The sequence below is a fragment of the Syngnathus leptorhynchus genome, chromosome 2 (genome assembly GCF_054491065.1).
Source record: "Syngnathus leptorhynchus isolate UIUO chromosome 2, UIUO_Slep, whole genome shotgun sequence".
NCBI classification, from domain to species: Eukaryota; Metazoa; Chordata; class Actinopteri; order Syngnathiformes; family Syngnathidae; genus Syngnathus; species Syngnathus leptorhynchus.
In genome coordinates this window covers 14,788,730-14,809,038 of record NC_141196.1, presented here as the reverse complement: position 1 = coordinate 14,809,038, position 20,309 = coordinate 14,788,730, and the positions used below count along the sequence as shown (strand labels likewise).

At 38.1% G+C, this 20,309-nt stretch overlaps 2 long non-coding RNA genes across 3 annotated transcripts; one reads left to right on the top strand and one right to left on the bottom strand.

Annotated features, from left to right (window-relative positions):
* Positions 1-3,255: 3,255 nt before the first annotated feature.
* On the bottom strand, positions 3,256-4,687 carry LOC147060938 (uncharacterized). The gene is made up of 3 exons (XR_015065573.1): positions 4,402-4,687; positions 4,020-4,165; positions 3,256-3,463 (listed from the first exon to the last, which is right to left on the bottom strand). It is a non-coding gene; the product is annotated as an uncharacterized LOC147060938 (long non-coding RNA).
* A 141-nt stretch (positions 4,688-4,828) lies between these two features.
* Positions 4,829-10,805, top strand: LOC147060937 (uncharacterized). 2 transcript variants are annotated; one of them, XR_015065555.1, is made up of 5 exons: positions 4,829-4,884; positions 7,021-7,088; positions 7,675-7,737; positions 9,367-9,409; positions 10,694-10,805. It is a non-coding gene; the product is annotated as an uncharacterized LOC147060937 (long non-coding RNA). The 2 variants fall into 2 exon arrangements; XR_015065554.1 differs by having other exon boundaries at positions 4,839-4,884; positions 7,021-7,069.
* Positions 10,806-20,309: the final 9,504 nt, after the last annotated feature.

Here is a 20,309-nt window from a genome sequence, read left to right as displayed (position 1 = left end):
TGAAAGAGTGTCCCCTATTTTTGTTCAGAGATTAAGACTGCCTCAAATCGCAGTCATGAGTGGAGATTTCTTCCTTTTGGTATTTATTATGGGTAGAATTGGGCATATCCGGGTCATTTTGTCATTCTACCAAAATGGGACCCAGAGTTTGCTACACTTGTCGGGATATTCGGAAGTCCAAGAGACTTGCTACATATGTTCAAGTTTTTTTTCAACACTTTAATTTTGTTCATGCATGTAAATAACAGACAAGATGGCCAAAGACCATTTGACTGGATTTGTGAGGGGAAAATAAAATCCTGACAGTATTTGGTCACAAGGGGTTTGTCATATCACAGTGATGGCATGTGATCTTTCATAGCTAAAAATATTTGCTTCAAAAACGGATATATGGATAGGGTAATTTGACTTGAGGCATAGGATGGATGACTCATTTGAGGGAAGGATGAGTGATGGATGGATGCTAAAGCTACAATTACTTAAATAATATCAAAGAAACACATAAGGATAAAGATGGTTTGATATTCTTGCAAGACAACAATTAGAGCACAAGCATTGTGGTTTTTTTTCCATCTGCGCTCCTTTATGCATGTGAAAATAACCTCTAATTATCTTTACAATACATGGACTGTCTGTGCTCTATTTAATTACCACTTTTCCTCTCATGTCTAACTTTGACATTCTCATATTTAATCAAGCCGGAACATACTAGACTATTTAATTAGTCATTAATAGAGTTAGCAGGGTTACTTTTAAATTGTATTCTGGTACAGTTACTAGTTACCTGTGAAAAGATACTTAGTAAAGTAATCCAAATATGAAATGTAACTTGGATTGTTTTAAATACTTTTGGATTTCTCAAATATCAAAACAGATAATGAAGATGAATTAAAATGTTAATTACTAACATACACATTGGTGTACATACAGTGGACCTCTATATTTGAAAAGTATAAGGACAAGTTTAGCCTTTTTATTATTAAATATGATTTTAAATAAATCAGCAAGTGACTTTTGATGCAAGGGTGAAACTTTAGTGTAGTGGAGGTGAGTAATCTGTTTTTTCCTTCTGTAACTGAAAAGGAACACAGTTGTATTTTTTTTCTACATTAAATTTCCTTTTTTCTATGCATTGTTCTAAAATGATCGATAATTTAGATAATGTACGCAAAAAAAGGCTGGTGGGGAAGTGAACTCTTCTCGCTCCACCTCCTTTCCCTCCTCCTCTTTCTCATTGAAATAACTTCTTGCAAAGGCACATGTCTAAATGTTGAATGATGTTTGTTTTGATGCAAAGTGCTTTGATCTAGTCTAGATTATTAATAAATGCAGTGGGAATTTGTGTAACCATTTGCTCTGTTGCAACACAGAAAGTGTTCATGCATTAGCAAGCGGACCCATCCATGCATTTTCTATTGCGCCTGTCGTCATTTGAGCTATCAGTTCTCTTGGAGCCTATCCCAGATTAATTTGGGCAAGATGAAGTTTAACACCCTGGACGGGTCACCAGCCAGTCCCTGGCTACATTTAGATTAAAGCCAACACTTTTATATCAATGGACAATTTAGAGTCATGTAACATGCGTGTGTGTTCTTTGTTTTTTGTTAATGTGGGAGAAAACCACAGCACCTGTAAAAAAAACCCAGGCAAGCACGAGAAGGAAATGCCAACAGGCAATCCTGTGATCTTTTGTCGTATCACACATCTCTCATATTTGATTTTTTCTCCTGTGATTCAACAAAACAGTGACTTTGACACATCTCCTGGGTGATTTATTATATTTTCATTGTAATGTCTGCAAAGACCCACCTCAAATTAAGATATGCCCATTTGTCTTTTCTTCCCCTCACTTTTTCAACCTGTGACACAGATTACAAAAAAAAAAAAAATCATTTTATCAGAAGTGTGAGTATCATACCTGCCAAAATTGAGTTGTAAAAAATTGGGAGATTTTGTCAATGCATTTGCCCAAAGTTTCTTTGCCAGGTTTCCAAATTTTCTGCCTTGTATTCACTGCTGAAGGAAAATTATGCGTGATAGAATGAGCAGTTTTATGTCATTCTAATCATAATATCAACAATATTATAGTCATCATACACATTAGCAAAAAATGAACGCAAAACAAAAGCGTCCATTGCATGTGCACTGGTTCATGTGCTTGTTTCTGACATGCTGAAACTCAGCCATAACTCTATTTGCAATGATATCATTACCATGCACGAGTCGAAATTGTGCATGTACTTTCAATGACAATTACATTAAATCCAAGGTAATCTAACCTAATCTAATTCATACAAAGTGGTGACGAGACTGGGCGAGCTGAGTGAGACTCTCCCTGTGAGGCACACAGCCATTCAACATCGTAAAGGATAAAACCTTCAAAAGCATCACAGTTGGTTATAACCTATGTTTATGGAAACATGGATGGATGGATTTATGGATCAAACACAAGAGTACTTCAATAAATAGTGATATTTTCCACCAAGGCCAAATTGGTGTTTGTGTGTGTGTGTGTGTGTGGGGGGGGGGGGGGGGGGGCAGAAAAACTCTACTGTGAGTATGGGCTTTTCTATTTGGCTGCAACCTGTAATTTTTTGGACAACAACTAATGTCTAAAATCTCCAATAATATTACAAATTTGGCCTATGTGAAATTATACCTCATGGAAGATTGGGGAATAAAATCAAAAATTCTCTGATGGTCCATGCCTTCCTGTGGCAAGAAGCTGAACTCATGCCATGTGGTTGGCAATGCTCACAACCAGAATGTACTTCTTAAAAGGGATCTCGAACTCCAATGCAGTCACAAAATGCAATGCAACGTAATGCAAGGCATTGCAAGGCAATGCAAATTATAACTTGAGAACAACGTTCATACACGAAAAAAAGGAAGCTGGTGTGTAATTCTGGAAGCAGCACAGCCCATGTCAATAATGTCATTTCCACATTTGGTTACACAACAAAACATTTACCACAGGCAGCAGAAGCAACGGCACCAATAGCTTGGGAACGGAAATAGCACCTCAACACCTTAGGCAAAAACTCCACGTAGTCCAAAACATTTGCATGATCATGTTTGCCCAAAATACAAACTGTGTAAAAAGCAGTGATACATCTCACCTGTAAATGTACCAATGTAATTAGGTCCACAGAGTCAATCATTTCCACGTGCAACTTCAGCATCACAAGTATTTTTATTTGGTTTTTAAATAAAGTACAGAGTTATGGCATACTAAAACATACATTTTTGCTTCTTAGTAAACAAATTTCTCCTTGGAAATGCCTCAATTGCGAGTCATGATCACTCTTTTTGATCAGACCTGCTCAGACTTTGGTCTCTTTTTCTTGTTGTGCTTGGACTATTTCCAAGGCCTAAACTTAACCAGTCATGGTTAAGGTGTTGCATGCGGCGAACAAGACTGCACATAGATGGTCTTCGCAATTTGAAGTGCAGATCGAGATACCTGGCAAAACAGAAAATCCCCTCCGGTAGTGAGGTAAAACAGAGGACAAGGAAAGGGAGAGTGGGAGGAATGGAGTGGAGTAAAACATTCTGTATGAAGAATAAAAATAGGAGGCATTTAGTCTTGTCTTTTCTTTCCCAATATTTCATCACTCTTATTCATTCTTTGTGCAGGAGCTGCTCTTATACTTTGATTGCTCCCCGTGTACATGTTTTCTCTTCATAGACGGTACAAATTTGCCCCAGGATTAATAGATTTGTGAGTGAGGGCATCAGGCAGCCACTGAATATATAAACCATGACTGTCTTGACTGTTTGCAAGTTTACGAAATGATCGAATAAATTAGACATGTCCAAAGTCAGGCCAGGGGGCCAGATATGCCCTGAGTTCCTGAATTTCCACTAGCCCGAAGCCTCATGCATAACATTTAGATGTTAAATTTATGTGTGCCCCTTCAGCACTATTGACCACAGTAGGAATTATGCGAAAAATAATATATATATATATATTATATATAATATATATTATATATAAATATATATTTTTTTTTTTTTACCAGATGATGGGAGCAGACTCGCAGCTGCGCCATCGGGTCCTTTCGGAAATATGCTTCGAGCGCACTCTGCCTCTCTGAATACATCTCAGTCATTTTGGATGTCGTACAGAAACTCCCGTTGAATGACCCTTGTGTGACGCCCATTTCTAAAACAGAAAATGTAGCAAAGAAATGGAAAGTTAACAGAAAAGGCCATTGCTTCCAAGACAAGTAGAAATTGGCATATTTTTTCCACTAAAACACAAAGAACTCTGGCTAGCTGGATAACAGACCAAATGCTTTTTAGAAATACAATATCAAGAGACTGTGACAGACGAGACAGGAGAACCAAATGCGGCATGAGGTACACTTTATTGAAATGAGGGAAAGCGGAAGTGGACACCTGGAATTCGGGCTTGACTGGGGTGGTGGAGTAACTGGCTCGTAGCTGACGGGCAGAAGTGGGAACGCTGCGACTAGTCCGCATCCACGGGCAGATGGCAAGAACCAACCTGGTGAGACAAGCAACAGAGCGAGCGCACAGCAGCGAGTAGCATGTAATCGTGGTCTGGGGCGTGCTGATTTATGGTCAAAAACACGCAAAAGGTCAGGGAAGGCGGTGAGCAGGGCTGGACGGGTCAGTACACGGACAGCGTCGACAACAGGAGTCAGCCGGGCGAACCGCCATGATCTTTGGACGGGCATCACGGACTGCCTGACAATGCTTGGGGTTTAAATAGCGTCCACTAACGAGCAGGTGCAGGTGATGACTTGATTGTGTGGGCGTCGCTGTGTACACTTGACGTCATTGAGAGCGGCCGGCTGGGTGGCAGGTGACACCCGCACGTGACAGAAGCACCACCAGCCCAAGAATGCTACCTGCAAGGTGACAGTAACAAACTTGTCAATTAGTTCGTGTGTTGTTTTGTGTGTGTGTGTGTGCATGTGCACGAGTGAATGGGTGGACCAATGTACACAGGTATCATATGTGTGTGCAGTTTTGTCCCACAGAGGTGGCAACCACTACACATCAGTGCACTTTGTAGAGTCAGCAACTCTCATGTGCACCTGAGCACATGGGCAAACAGACAGACAGACAGACAGACAAGGCAGGCACGCAGAGACAGAAAGATAGACAGGTAGGCACGCACGCATGCACACACACAAGGTTTTTTGTTGTGCTACAGCTTAGTGTCTCTGACATACTGTCTGAGACAATAGGCACATGGTGGGAGATTTGAGTTCATGGAAGAAAAAAGCCCAAACTGTTAAATATTAACAGTAAAAATGAAGAGAACAGGGGCTTAGAAGAACACGGATTACAATTACACATTACAAACAAGCCATGATGACAATCAATTATGTAATACAGAAAACGTTTGTATTTGCCTTTTTTGTACGCGTTTGATCTGCCCATCAAAGTGTAAAATTGAACTGTACAACAATGTGTCTGTTTTGACAACTTCGTCAAACTGAACAAATTGAGTGTTTGTACTTTCTCTCATTTGGAATAAGACAGAAAAAGAGTTTGAAGAGAGAAAAAGGTCTCTCAAAAATGTCAAGATTTTCAATTGTCTGCCGATGGCAGCACGCTATCTCTCTCGTTACTACAACCCAAAGATGTCTATTGGAGTATTGTTTGCTTTGCCGCACTAATAAAACAGACATGCTCAATACGTCTGGAGTTGGTCCAAATAAATGAGAACAAACAAACTTGCAGAACTTACTCGTACTCACGCTACTTATTCGGGAACATAAACTAAATCAAAAGGAAAAATTAACACTATTTTATTGACTGTACAGTGGTAACCAACTAATACCCAAGTGCAGTGGATGCCACCATGCCTTGTGTCTCCTGCTGTGCTGCTGTGAGCATTAATTAAAAAGATGCATCAGGTCAGATTAACACTCATCAATACTTGGAACATTTGGGAACTCTAATTGATGTGGATCTTTGATTTTCTTTTCCTGACACTGGCCATCTTTTGGCCAGCGGGCCACCCCAGCCAACTTTTTAATTCATGGATTTTCTTTGCTAGACGGGACAAACTTTTGAGGCATGCAAAGTAATGCTGGGGAAAGGAGGCAAACATTCTAAAAGACATTCATAGACCCAAAAGTTGCACGAGGCACTCACTTTATCTTTCAGGAGGTAATAATCGCACATTGTCAGCATATACATTGCCCCCAGACTCGAGTGCAGTTGGGTGTTTTTTAGGCATTGGTGGAGATAGACGAAGTGTCCCAAGAGTCACTGTTCACTTCCTTTTATCTATTGTGACTCCAGTATCTTTTGGAGAGAAAAAGGCGGTCATTATTTGATAGACTTTGTAGTTTTTGTAAACCTATCATTCGCTTGCCTGTGGCTTGCCAATTGACATTGAAACAGTGGGAAAATTGCCACCTGTCAGGAATTGCAGTTCAATTAGTGCGAGAAGCCATACGTATGTCAGCCTGCTTCAATACATTGTACGATTGACCCTATTTATGGCAACCATGTTTTCTGGAAACCAGATCTGTCCTTGACAAACCACATAGAGGAAGGCCTGCCAGGGATGAAAACACAAAGAGCAGCTGTTCACGCAAAACCAGGAAAAGTCTTTTCGGAGGGCTGTACTGGGAATCGCCATGCTTCAAGAAATGACAAAGCTTTTCTTGTACAAACTTCAGGTTGTTTAACCAGATTATGATGCTCAGTAAACTGAAGTGAAAATTGCAGTGTGAAAGCCACAAAGCTTCTTGAACATGGGCAGGACTACAGTCTAGGACAGCAAAATTCTTGCCAGAGGGCAATTTTGCAACTCTCATATTTCCAATGCCATTATGGGAGCCATCAGCAAGGAAATCATATGTTTACAAAGGCGTCTAAGCAGTTAAATGATGATGGCCCTGTCTGTTTGAATGATACGTCAAATGCAATGTAAAACATAAAAAGGAACATTATAGCATGACAATTAGATGTTGAAATTTGGATTTTAAAGTTCACAGAATGTTTTATGTGCCCTCTTTGCATCCATTGCAGCCTGGTGATTCTGAAAGGGGGATCCTTCCATCTGTGGTCCCTTCTCAAGGTTTCTCATTTTTCCCCTGGTAGTTTTTTTTTTTTAGTTTTTCCTTGCCTTTTTTGGGAGCTCAAGATCAGGGCATGCTTTGAGAATAATTGTCAATTGTTTGTCAATGTGAAGCCCTTTGAGACTGCTTGTGATTTAGGGCTATACAAATAAACTTGACTTTACCCTACAGTCCTCATGACAATTTTGCTCCATTGAACCACTAACATCCCAAACCTAAAGTAGGAGCAGCCTCATTATTTATTTAAAGCAAAATTACTACCACAGCACACTGATAGTTGGGTATTCTGGTCTAGATCATAGGAAAGCGTACATTGGATCCACCTGATTTAGCCTGCACGTGATTTTTAATCATTGGACCAAAAATTGCCCCTATGAAAGCATTTGCAAAGTCACAATCTGATTCATTGGACCTCAGTCTTTCCATTACATGCTAAAAGGTTCGACGTGCATCAATGTTAATTGACAGAAACCTTTGAGATGTCCTCCAAGATGTTGCACTGACTTCGATTACTGGGTTACATTTAGGAGGATGAAGGACAAGAAAGACAAACAAACAGATTAGAAAAAGGATAATCCCAAAGATAATGCAAGTCTGTTGACAGGAACTAAGAATGGCGTGGAGGATTCTTCCCAACCTTGAGAAAAGTCCAGGAAGAAGAACTGGGGTAGGGGTTTCTTTAAGGTTTTCTCTTTCAATTAGTTATTTAAGGCTCTTCGTGACTTTTATGAGGTCACCCTATGAACAGGGCACTACTGTATCAATGATGTAACATCACAACCATCATTGGCTTTGTCATACTGAATGTGTTTACTTTCTATTTGCTGCATTTTTTATGAGTCTCATTCAATGCGTCTGGAGCCAGTCAGCTCTTTCCACAGCAACCCATCTGTTGCTGGGTCCCACTAATGTCTACTAGATCAGTAGTAATTTAGCTATCTGCAGGCCATGACGATCCACATGAAGATAATCAGAGAGGACACTGGCTTGGAGGTTGGAGCAGTAAATAAAGTAAATGGGCATCAGCATCTCCAAATTGAAGCACAGACTGACTGGAGTGTTACACACAAACATATTTGTATGTATAGAACATTGGCAATTGGCTTTTACTGCTAGGGAGCATACCTGTACTAAAAGTATTCAAATTAAAGGTATAATAGCGTCATATAAAAAGTCTCCACACCCAAAATGCCAGGTTTTTCTGATAGGAAAATGAAAGGCGATCGTTCAAGCTTCTTGTCTGTAAAGACGTGTCTTCATTTCCATTTAATTCAATTGATTGTTGTTATTAATTTTCTAAGTTAAATGGAAGATGATGGGACTGATCTCAAGACAGAATCAGTAAATTTCCCTAGGTGGTGCCACAGAGGTAATATGATGCAAATGAAATCAGTTTTTGTATCATATAATTAACTTATTCCTTATATTTGATAGCTTTTTGAACAGATCTTAACTGGTCTCTGAAAGGCCTTAGCAGTGAGACTGACATAGTTCTTCCACCACAATATATTGTGCTACCTCTCATGAAGAGAAAGCGCCGCATCTTCTACCTCCAGAATTAGCAGAGTTGTTTAAAAGTGACACCAAGGATGAAAATGTCATTGGATTTTGTGATTTGGATTGACAGATTGTTTGGTAAACTTGGTAGCATGTTATTTATGCTATAGTTATCTGAATAACTTTAAAATTAGCATACTAGGCACGTTCTCAGTTTGTTGTTTGTGTCCTGTAACGTTAGCATACCGTACAATTATTCAGCCTGTTGTTGCCTCAATTCTATTTTTATTTCAAATTGCCTTTCAAGATGACATGTCTGTTCTTGGTGTTGGATATTATCAAATATATTTTCCCTCAAAATGTGACTTATACTCCAGTGTGACTTACATATGTCTTTTTCTGGTGTGACTTGTACTCCCGAGCAATTTATAGTCCGGAAAATACGGTACTCACTTCCCTTTAGTGTACACTACATACACTTCAATGGTCATTTTGGAGATCGACTACACATATCTATGTAAAGTCAATATTCCCTTCCCTTCTACAAAGTAGTTGAGACTAAATCAACAGCAGTTGATTTGTCATTATTTCCTTCTCAATTAGTTTTTCCATTCTCAACAATTAGATACTCGATTAGTCGGTTATCATCCGGACGGTTCATACTACTGCCACGTGCATGTTGCTATTTTAGTGTTTGTCCATCTGTGTGAATGTTGATTGTTTTCTGGCAGTGTTGGAATAAGATTGTGCTCTGTATTCTTGATTTCTTTTCCAAATGCAAAAACCGTGTTTTTTCTAGAGTTGACGGATGTGGTGATCTGTGGAACCACCGACCTATGCAAGTAAGAGGGATTGGCTGCCAAGATGAATGGTTCCAACAACATCCCATTTCCTTCCAAAAATTACTGTTTTGCAGCCAGGTGGCAAAAAAGAAAGAAAAAAAAACAGGAAATAGAGAGCAGTGTGCAATGGGTATTTGTGTGTTGTTAGATGCCCACTCACTCTTTTGGAACTGCAGAATCGCATGTGCAGGCACTCTCAAGCCTGACGCGATTCTCATTAGGCATTAGCAGTCAGACGGATCAAATTATTATTTGTCAGTAAACATCAGCCATAGAGTAAAACATGTAACCAAATTTGAATTGTTATTTTATTTTAATTTAGTTTTCACTCAAATGCGCCAATAGGTAATTGCAGCGGTCAGGTGGTACTATAACCTTTATCTGTCCTCAGAGGTGTTGAGTGTGTGTGCCCCTCCATTTTCTCAGGCAGCTATTGATTAGTTATTATTGATTAGTTCCTGTTGGTCTACAGAAATTAATTGATCCCTCTGTGGTGGGAGTGCTGGGAGGGCTGAGTTCCTTCGTTACCCGGTAGCTTATTCATGCATTTCACTTTTTGCTTGTGCAGCGAGTAGAGCGCGTGACAACACACACACAAACACACACATAGTGGGAAATGTACTGCATATTAGCCCTCGTGCTTGAATTGATTTTCCGTTGTCCATTTCGCCGACTTAACACAAGCCTAAATCTTTTTACCTCCGCTTTGTGTTAATCACTTGACGTTGTCCCTGGGCAAGGGTGACAAAGGGTGTTTGTTTGTGTGCTAAATTACAGTGCAAATGGAGTGAGGCAGGACATACTATGGCCTTTTGTTTTCCTTTAAGGTTAATCCTCTTTTTAACCAAGTTTATGATGTCGTATGTGAAAGCAGGTTTAAAGTATTCTGAATTTAAATACATAATTTGTGGTATAATAAATTTACCTGTGAGGGAACACGTCTTTCAAGCGGAAATTCTTCGATCGAGACCCTATCTAAAATGCCAACAAGAAAGCTTTATTTACTATGTGGGCAATGGCTTTGTCATCAATGGGACTGCAAGTCCTCATCAAATAACAAACACCCACGTTGAATATTGTTTTAATATTTTACCTCATCATCATCATGGCTGGATCAAACACTCAGCTATTTTGACACACTATATGGCGTTTGGATAGAGTTGTTAATCAATAAATGAATGATGAATCAGAAGCTAGATTAGCCCCCTTTGTTCCATTTTGATTTGAATTATGGGTCTGACTAACCAAGACTATTCAATCTAACCAATTGTTTGTTTTTTGCAGCATGCACAATGCTGGGTCCATAAATGAATACTTGAGCGAGTTTGGTTAAGAGGAAACTGGGGAGCCTAAAGTCAGCCCACCCAACACATTTAAGATGAACTAGAAAAGCAACTGACTGAAGCTTTCTCTCAACTCCACATCAGTGACAACTTTTCTACTAACTGTTGTATGGAATAAAAATATAAAAACTTCCACACACAGACTCCAAAATATTCTATTAAGCAACCCCTAAGGAATGGAAGCTGTTACAGTCAGTCACAAGCGAGGACCACCTCCATAGTTTCTTCTATTTTTGCTAACTGAGTCACTATCATCAAAAAGTCCCTTTGAGATCCACCTCAAGAGTTTTCATTTAACATTATATTTATTAAATGATGTTGATGTTATGATGAAATAAATGCAGGCTGATTAATCTCCGGCACTCTAAAATAGATCAAGTGAAGAGGACAATTTACACATAAACAATAGTATATATGAGCTTGCTGAGAGAGTGGACATATTGGGCTAATATTAGCATTTAATGAACACTTGGTAGGCTGTCACACACACACACACACACACACACACACACACACACACACACACACACACACACACACACACGTACAAATATGTGTATATGTGATATATATATATGTATATATATATATATATATATATGTGTATATATATATATATGTATATATATATATATATATATATATGTATATATATGTATATATTTTGTAACATGTACTGTTGTTAGGTGCTTGTGTGTAGAGCTGCTGCAAAATCATATTCCGAAGTTGTGGGTTGCTATGTTTTTGAACAGGTCGTGTCCTCCCAAATGCTAACAATTTAATTTGTTAGGATTATTAGTTCCTATCAGGTCACCCCTAAATCAAGTTTTAACACCATCTTCTAGTATAGTATAAATATCTGAAAAATATCGATATCACCATATCGGTTCATGCATATCACAAACACATGCACTACATTTGTATGAATGTATGCTTTTATCTGAATTTGACCAGTCAAATATCGATATCGCCATATCGGCTCATGCATATCACAAACACATGCACTACATTTCTTACGTATGTATGCTTATATTTGAATTTGACCAGTCAATCACAAAGTTAAATGTGCATCACCATCTAATAATAGAAAATGTACGCTAATTACAACAAATTAACTAAGAATGCATTAAGCTTAATCATTTTGCTGATTGAAAAAAAAAAAGGTCATTCTATTAGGCACATATCAAATATTGCCACAATATCAATATCGCTATATTCATCAAGCATGCCCCATATTGCATGTTTTTCCATTATCATGCAGCCCTACTTGCTAGACACTTAGACTTAAAATCTTTTAGGTGTTCACTACGATAACTATGACATCTTCATTGTCCATCCTATGCATACTTCATAACTACACAAGTAGTCGGGTGCCACCAGCAGTTTGTGATGTGGGCTTCAGACAAACACATCCTTGCTCAAAGCTGATGGAATAGAAACATAAAAGTCTCTCAGCTGGAAATAAAGACCGACAATAACTGGAAGGAATCCTGAGAACCACCAAGCCGAGACATCAAGCTTTGTTCTTCACATGCACAGCTGCAAGAACAAGACAGCAAAGGCTTCTGTATAGTCAGGATATCGGGACTTGGCAGGCGGAGGCAGCTTAAACCAGATGCTGCTTTTTTCGCTTGTTCTCAGTAATTCTAACATGCCTTGCCTCTCTATCTTCCCTTTTTTATTTTAAATATTGGTCTCACAGTTTCCATTTTCTTTTCAAAATTCCAAATCTAACTTTCCGGACATGACATATTTAAGACATAATAATCTCACCACTTCATAGAAACACACAATGTTAATTTTCATAGCTATGTGTCTCTATGTTATTCTATGTATAGGTCAGTTCAATTCCGTTGGAATAAAAATATGGCTATTTGTCATATTATGCACTCACATCTGATTTACTTTTCATCGTGGACTCAATTAACTCAAAAGGTCACACGTTGTGGGCCTTCCGTTCAAACATACCTCTGCAAATAGCAACTTTCAAATGCCTTCTTGCAGCAATGAGCCCAAAAGAAACTTTTCTGACCGATATGTTAATTCTCAATTGCCACATTTCCATATCTAAAGCAGACAAGGAGAAATTAGTCAAGATATACATTAATACTGAGTATATGTAAAATAAAAATAGATAAATATACCTAAGAATGTACATTCATCTGTCTTCAATATCCACATTTTTTTATTGCATTTCAGAATGTTCTCACATGTTTGTCTCAGCCTTTCTATCATATAATAAAACTCGTGAAGTCCTTGTACTTCATTCGGGCTCACTTTTAATGAAGCCGGTGTGATGCAACTGGATGGATGTTGAAATATTGAAAGGTTAACCTTGCAAACATAATGCGGGAATCCTAGATTGCCATATTTCTAAATCCAAAGAGACCAGTAAAAATAATTGACAATGTCATAAGAAATTGCCTTTGTCACAACCTGAATTGGCTGAAAACGGAGAAATACGATGGTCGGGAATGCTGTTTCCTGAACAGTCTTTACTTGTGTGTTAATCAGCAATATACAGTACATTGCAAAGACAAATAGCAAAAATAAAATGAAACATTACATTCCTTTTAAAATAAAATTTCTTTTCAATCAGAAAAAGTATTGTTTGGCAAAGCTCACAATGTCTTAATATTCAATGTAACAAACACAACTTACATCTTGTCAAGAAAATGTTAGAATAACAAAATAAATGTCAAAGAATTTTAACCATTAGTGAAGTATTTATCTTTTTATTCCCAGTAATACAGCATTGGTCTTTTAATCTTATTCTTTCATAATACAAGTAACATACTTGACAGACTGTAATAGTTTAACAAGTCACACATTCAACCTTCTTCAGTCTCTTTATTTGTTTTATTACAATGCAATATATTCTCTCACGTGTGTTGTCTCATCTTCCACTGTTATACAAATGATGAACTCCTTTACTTGCTCCGGGATGCCTCCGGATGAATGTTAAAATATCGAAAGGTTAACCTTGTAGGAGACTAAAGCAAATTATGTATTACACTGTGCTGCATATTAACACATAGGATGAATATAAAATTATTTCACACATCTATAGAGTGCACACTGTACTTCAGGAAATGCACTGATTTGAAAACGTGGTTTAATAACGATATTAAAAACAATAACAACAAAAATGTACAATGCTGCACAGCTGAGAGGTTGAAACATGATCCTGGGCAAATACAAAATTGGTGCAGCGTAAATGCTTCCAGCCACAACCGCTCTGGGTATGAATTTGAGGCTTTTGTTGTGGCATGGGATGCATGTATAAATCAGCCGACTGCTCAAATGCTTTATGGTTCTGCCTTTCTGTCTTTATTTCTTCCTGGCTTGATTCATATTGGGTGTGTCACAACATTTAAATTAAAATAAAAGTGTTTATTGTTTCTTTAGGTGCAGAGAAGGTAGGGACATATTTGGTTACGTCACCCACATGCAAAAAATTTAGAACATTGCTGCTGCAAAATGAAAAAAATGTATTTCCAGTCTTGGCTTAAAGCATATGCAGACAAAACCTGGACAAAAATGATTGAGGGCCACCTTAGATTTTCTTTTTTTGCTATTCATTTATGTTCCCCTTGAGCAATTATAATCAGTAAAACAAGTGAGAAAATACGTATACGACATTGAAATTCTGTTGAATAATTACCTAGAGACGTCTTACTTCCACTTTATCAATTCCGGGTTTGGATTATTGAAGTAGTTTGAGTGGAAGTACCCAAGAGCCCCGAATCCAACTTCATCAAATATAATTAAGATGAACAGTGATTCAGTCACGACGTCTCTCTCTGGTCCAACACCAATGACGAATTTGACTAACTGCATATTTTCTCCCTTTTTCACAATCCGTCTGAGAAAAGGCCATGACTTTCTTTCATGTACTATTCATTTTAAGTCAACATAAGTACCAGATAATAAAAGAGTCTGGAGTCTGCTCGAAAATATTCTCAAAGGCAGAACAAATTCGTGAGCATCGTCAAGGATAGACTGAAAAACAATGAGCAAACCATGGGCTTGAATGTAAAAATTTGGGACAACCTCTTTCAGAAAATAGTGGTTAATGCTGGATGGATGATTTTTAATTGGTTCAAACAACTGACCATGTCCCAATCTAATTCATATTGGGTTTTTTAGTTATCAGACAAGTGTTAGCCCTTTGCTACTTTAACTTCTTCTTTGATTTTTTTACCCCGGTCTTGATACCCCATGGTGCCTCTCATTGGTTTGTCATCGAACCACAACAAGACACTGTTACCTTTCATTTGTTAGGCAGATTAGAGTGAACTTGGTTTAATCGATAAAAGATGATGAAATAAATCCCTCATCCAAATATCAGGCATGCTTTAAAGATATGAAGAATTTTAGAACAGGCAATCATTATTCCTTCTTAATTCATATAAAATTTAAATTGTTGTCCTTGGCTCCCAGGGCCGGAGAGGCAATCAGGGCTGCCATTGGCATAGATGTTCTAGATTGCTTTGCGCTGGCCTGTAGCAGAATCGTAAAGAATCCTGGTAAAATCTTTTCTCAGGATTTATCATTCAACTCAAGCATTGTGACTATTTTGACATCGAGGCGGGTTTATTGGAACTTTCTCATAGCAAGCATCCCGAGAGACCGTAAAGACTTAGATTTTGAGTCACAAGCTGTTTGAGTGCTGACAAGAACGAGGAGAAAAATAAATCCTATTTCTAAAAAGCTAGCCACATTGCACTGACCCTATATTAGAAATACATTTAACGTCATTAACCTCATCTACTAATAATAGTGACATAGCAAAGCTAGCCACATTACACTGACCCTATATTAGAAATAAATTTGACGTCATTAACCTCATCTACTAATAATAGTGACATAGCAAATGCTGCATAGAGACATACCTTGAAGTGCTTTTACTGACCTCATTAATTCACGAGGCTCCCAAAATTCATATTTACTGAACTTGTACATTTAAAATAGAATGTGAAAAAGACCCTTTGTTGTGAAGCCATCTTTCAGATTTGGTCTGGAAGGCAGACACATTTTTTATGAGCAGACCTAAAAACATCCACTTGAAAAAACGTTTTATCAGGACTGACCATTGTCATTGTTTATCAGACAGTTACGGCTACTTTTCAATTTTTTACATTTTTTTTATTTCTGCGATGATGGTGAAGATGGTGATGACATATTCAGTTTTTTTTTAGTACTTATTTGATGAGGGATAGTTTATTTTTTCATATGACTAGAATGACATCCCATAGTTATGCTGGCATGTAATTTTGGTTTTGACAGAATTCAATCAAAAACGTTTGCCAGTCATCATAAGAATTCAGTGTGGTTGTGTGCAAATAAATTGCAGAGTACTACCAAGAGAAAACTTCTGTTATAAAATAAAGGCAACTGAAAGCATATAAAAGAACATGTTCACTGCAGCATTCACTTTTGATTAAAAAAATGTGAAAAATGAGGCAGTTACCAAAATTGTTAAATAACCGAATAAAGCAAAATCCTGTTCTTCTTTTTCCCGTCCAATCCTATACACAGAGCTACAAATTTGCCAATTACCTCATCAACCCGGCGGGGTCCGAATCGACGACTTGCATTCGTTGGATCAATACTTCTGTCTCCCAGCAGCTGCCACTCACATTGTTATATAATGATCGGGCAGGTGTACACAAGCATTCACAAGTACACGGACCCACAAGCACATTCACAAACACAAAACACATCTAACTTCTTTGTCTCTGTTCAGTGCCTCTGACAAAGAATCACATTCATTCAACGGCCACAAACAAAGGTTTGCAAAACAAACGTTCTCATTTTCTCGGCTACACACTCCCATACAATTAGAAACAGTGCAATTAGATACTCCAGGCTGCAGATCATCTAAGGTGAAAAACAAATCCTTGAAAATAGGGACAAGTATATCAGAACATTGCTCAAATCACAATTAAATAAACAACTAAAAATATCTGTTCAGTTTTAAAGAAAAGGGGCAGCAGATTTAAAGTATGATAATTGATTTAACAGATATTACCATTTGTTTCTTCTTCATGTAATTTGGGATGTAAGTATTATGATAAATTCATGTCCAGATGAAATTTCAGCCATCAATATTCTACACCACTTATCCTCATTAAGGTCACAGCTAAGCTGGAGCTGATCCCGTCTGACTTTGGGTGCCTGCCAGCCCTTCACGGGGCACATGTAGACAAATGAGCACTCATTCTTAGATTCACACCTATGGACAACTTAGTGGTCAAAAACCGAACATGCATATTTTCTGTGGGAGCAGTCAGAGTTCATTGGGAAAACCGATGTTCGCTCTTCGAGAGTATACACACCCCAAATTGAAGGCCCTGAGCCACAACTTGCAACTTAGAGCTCTTTGTTCTCGTCCTTGTTTTACACGAAAATATACAAAAACAAAAATGAAGAATGTAGATACAGAATTAAATTATTTTAAAAAAGCATATACTAATTGCTATGGTAAGCAGTTTTTTTTCCTTTGACTGTCTGTAATGTAAAATCGTTTATACGATACAATACAATACAATACAACTTTATTTCAATAGCGCATTTTACAGCAGGTGCAGCTGTAACAAAGCGCTTCACACGTAGTAATGGGACAGCCACAAAGACATCTTTAAACTTCCAGATCACTTTGAAATGATCCAAGTACATTTACTTCTCACATAAAACCATAAAAAAATGATGTCCTTCATCTAACTTTTGATACTAAGTCCTCAAGAGAATAGGTTGCCTCGGTTTAATATGGGGAAAGGAGCAGACTGTCAAATGAGACCCACAGAGGTTCGCATGTGAACTTAGGGGCAAGAGGGTGATCACAGGGATGCCAAAGTCTTCTTATGAGAGGGTCAAAGTCGAAAGCAGAAGAAAGTAAAGCAGGTCAGAGGCTTCTTGACGTGTCTGTGTGTGAAAACTATGAATGCCCCTCACTTAAGTCAGGTTCTAACGAGCCTCACAGGACCAAGCGAAAATGACAAGCTGGCTGCTACTTCAAATGGAGGCAAAGATGGTCCTAGATTTGTTTTATCAGCTTCATTTTAGACAACCTTGACCTTTAAATCCCCAAATTGCATTTACATCTCTCTGGAGTCTCTCTGGAGGCTCCGCAATCCGACTCACATTCATTCAACCTCCACGTGAGCCATCAATCTCCTGTCGTCTCTTCTCCATCATCTACTCTTTTGGTGGCATAGCAGTGCCAAACCTTTTTCCACTGACTGTCTTGCAGTCTTTTTCCTGTCTCACTCACCAATCTCTGCTCTTTCTTTTCCCTCTTCTGCTGACATTTATCTCCCTGGTCTCTCTTCCTTCAGATTTGCAGACAGCTAATTTAACGAGTTGAGGATGTAAAAGAGTGCCGCACTTTTGTCAACAGATGACATTAAGCAGCATTAGCAGCGTTATATGACAGGAGGAAAATGATGGCTTTAAACCAGAATATGGAAAATGTGTGTGTGTGTGTGTGTGTGTGTGTGTGTGTGTGTGTGTGTGTGTGTGTGTGTGTGTGTGTGTGTGTGTGTGTGTGTGTGTGTGTGTGTCCATCCATTTTGAATTTACATAACCCATTTAGATTTTCATTATTTCACTTTGAGTCCTTCTGTAATTGGGTTTTCCCATCTAAACTGTATTTTTCATCCGAACGTTTTTTCTTTTGAAGTTAAAGTATGGTTTTGATACCTTGTGCTAGAAAAGGCATTTTATCATCCTCACGTTTAAACCTTTGATAGGGTTGTCACATTACAAATGGACACTTATTTTCTATTCATCATTTTTTTTTTAGTCTGCTTCTATCTTTTTAAGGCTGCAAATGTGCTGCAGGTGAGAGATGTATACCTTGGCCTGAGGCGATTGCAGGACGCATAAACACAAACAAAATCATTCCCACATTAGCAACAGCAATGTAGAGTCTTCACTTAAACTAACACGCACATTTTGGGAACATGGAAAGAAAGGAGGATGCAGAGAAAATCCAAACATTTTTCTTTACAAATACTTATTTTGACATCCTGCCTGATGTACGCTAGGTGAGTAGTTTAATATTTGTATTTCTTTCTATAATTGTGTATGGGTGTGGAATTTTAAGATGTCAATACTGTCAAATATACTCCGATCAAAATCCAGTGAGTTGAATTTGTTTTTGTGCCAAACAATTCCATTTGTATTTTCTAAATTTTTTCTTGACGACGACAATTAATTACATACACAATGCATTTAAAAAAAATAATAAATAAATAAAATACACACACACACACACACACACACACACACACACACACACACACACACACACACACACACACACACACACACACACACACACACACACACACACACACATTCACAATTATAGAAACAGTAGACATTAGACCCACAAATGATTGTGCTTGCAGTCATTTGTTTTATCCTCTCTGCTTTATCTTGCCTCAGTGTCCAGGGAGCAGTGCTGGAGGGAGTTACATTGTTTGTCAGGGAAATAAGGAAGGACAGATTCTGGACGAGAAGTTCTATAAGAAAGCGTTTGCTCAAAGAATGCCGTATGTATTGTGTGTGTGTTTATCGATGAGGTAGCCTACTTCATTGTGCGCTCTCATGAGGGTCGAGGTGAGTCACAGTGCACCCTCCCTGCTGGATGCTGCCATGCGGCCCGCTATAATTTGAATTCACTTTGCGCGTGTTTGACATGATGTGTGTGAGAGGTGAAAGAGCTGAAAGTCATTCTCGTATTGACTACAAAAGAAAGAGAAGCCCAGAGGAGGCACAAAAGAAATGCGGTTTAACCTGTAAAATTGCATTCAAAAGCACACTTTGCTGCACCTGTAGATTGATATGGATTTTCATGTTTTTTTTAATATTGATGTTGTACTTTTGGACAGTGCTTTTTTTTATGCCATCTTACACAAGCCAACAGAAGAAGTGTAAAAGATGTGATTGAGGCGGTTCAGCAGGATTTGTCGGTGACAGCTATTGACAGGGATTCAAAATGATTTACCGTCATTTTAGTGTTTAGCTGGTCTGTGTGACTTTGTTGTTTACATTAAATTTCTGTTTCCTTCTTGGTGTCGCATGCTTAAATGGGAATGACATGAATTGAGTTACTCATTAGGATTTTTACTGTTCTATCACCTTAATCACTTAATTGAATAGACATTCAAAATGAATTCAATATTTTTTTCCACAGTGCACAAATTTAATAGCCACTGTGCTGCTCCTTCTGGTATGCCCACTTTGGCCACCTTGGCGCACTAGTAGATGGACAGATGGATAAGGCAACTGTTCATTTAGGCGCGTTATTATGAGTACCACTCCATCATCTCTTTAAATACAGTTTGCAATCATTTCATAAAAGTGTTTCCTGCCTTGAAATATGCACTGGGATTCATATTAAAGGGACACAAAAGCAATGATGGTCAATTTTTTGCTAAGTAGCCCAGTTTATGTACTATATTTGGATCAGGAAAATGAAAAAAAGTTATCATTTTCCATTTTATTCATTCATTTTGGAATAATAACTAATACCTTCAGAAAGGTCC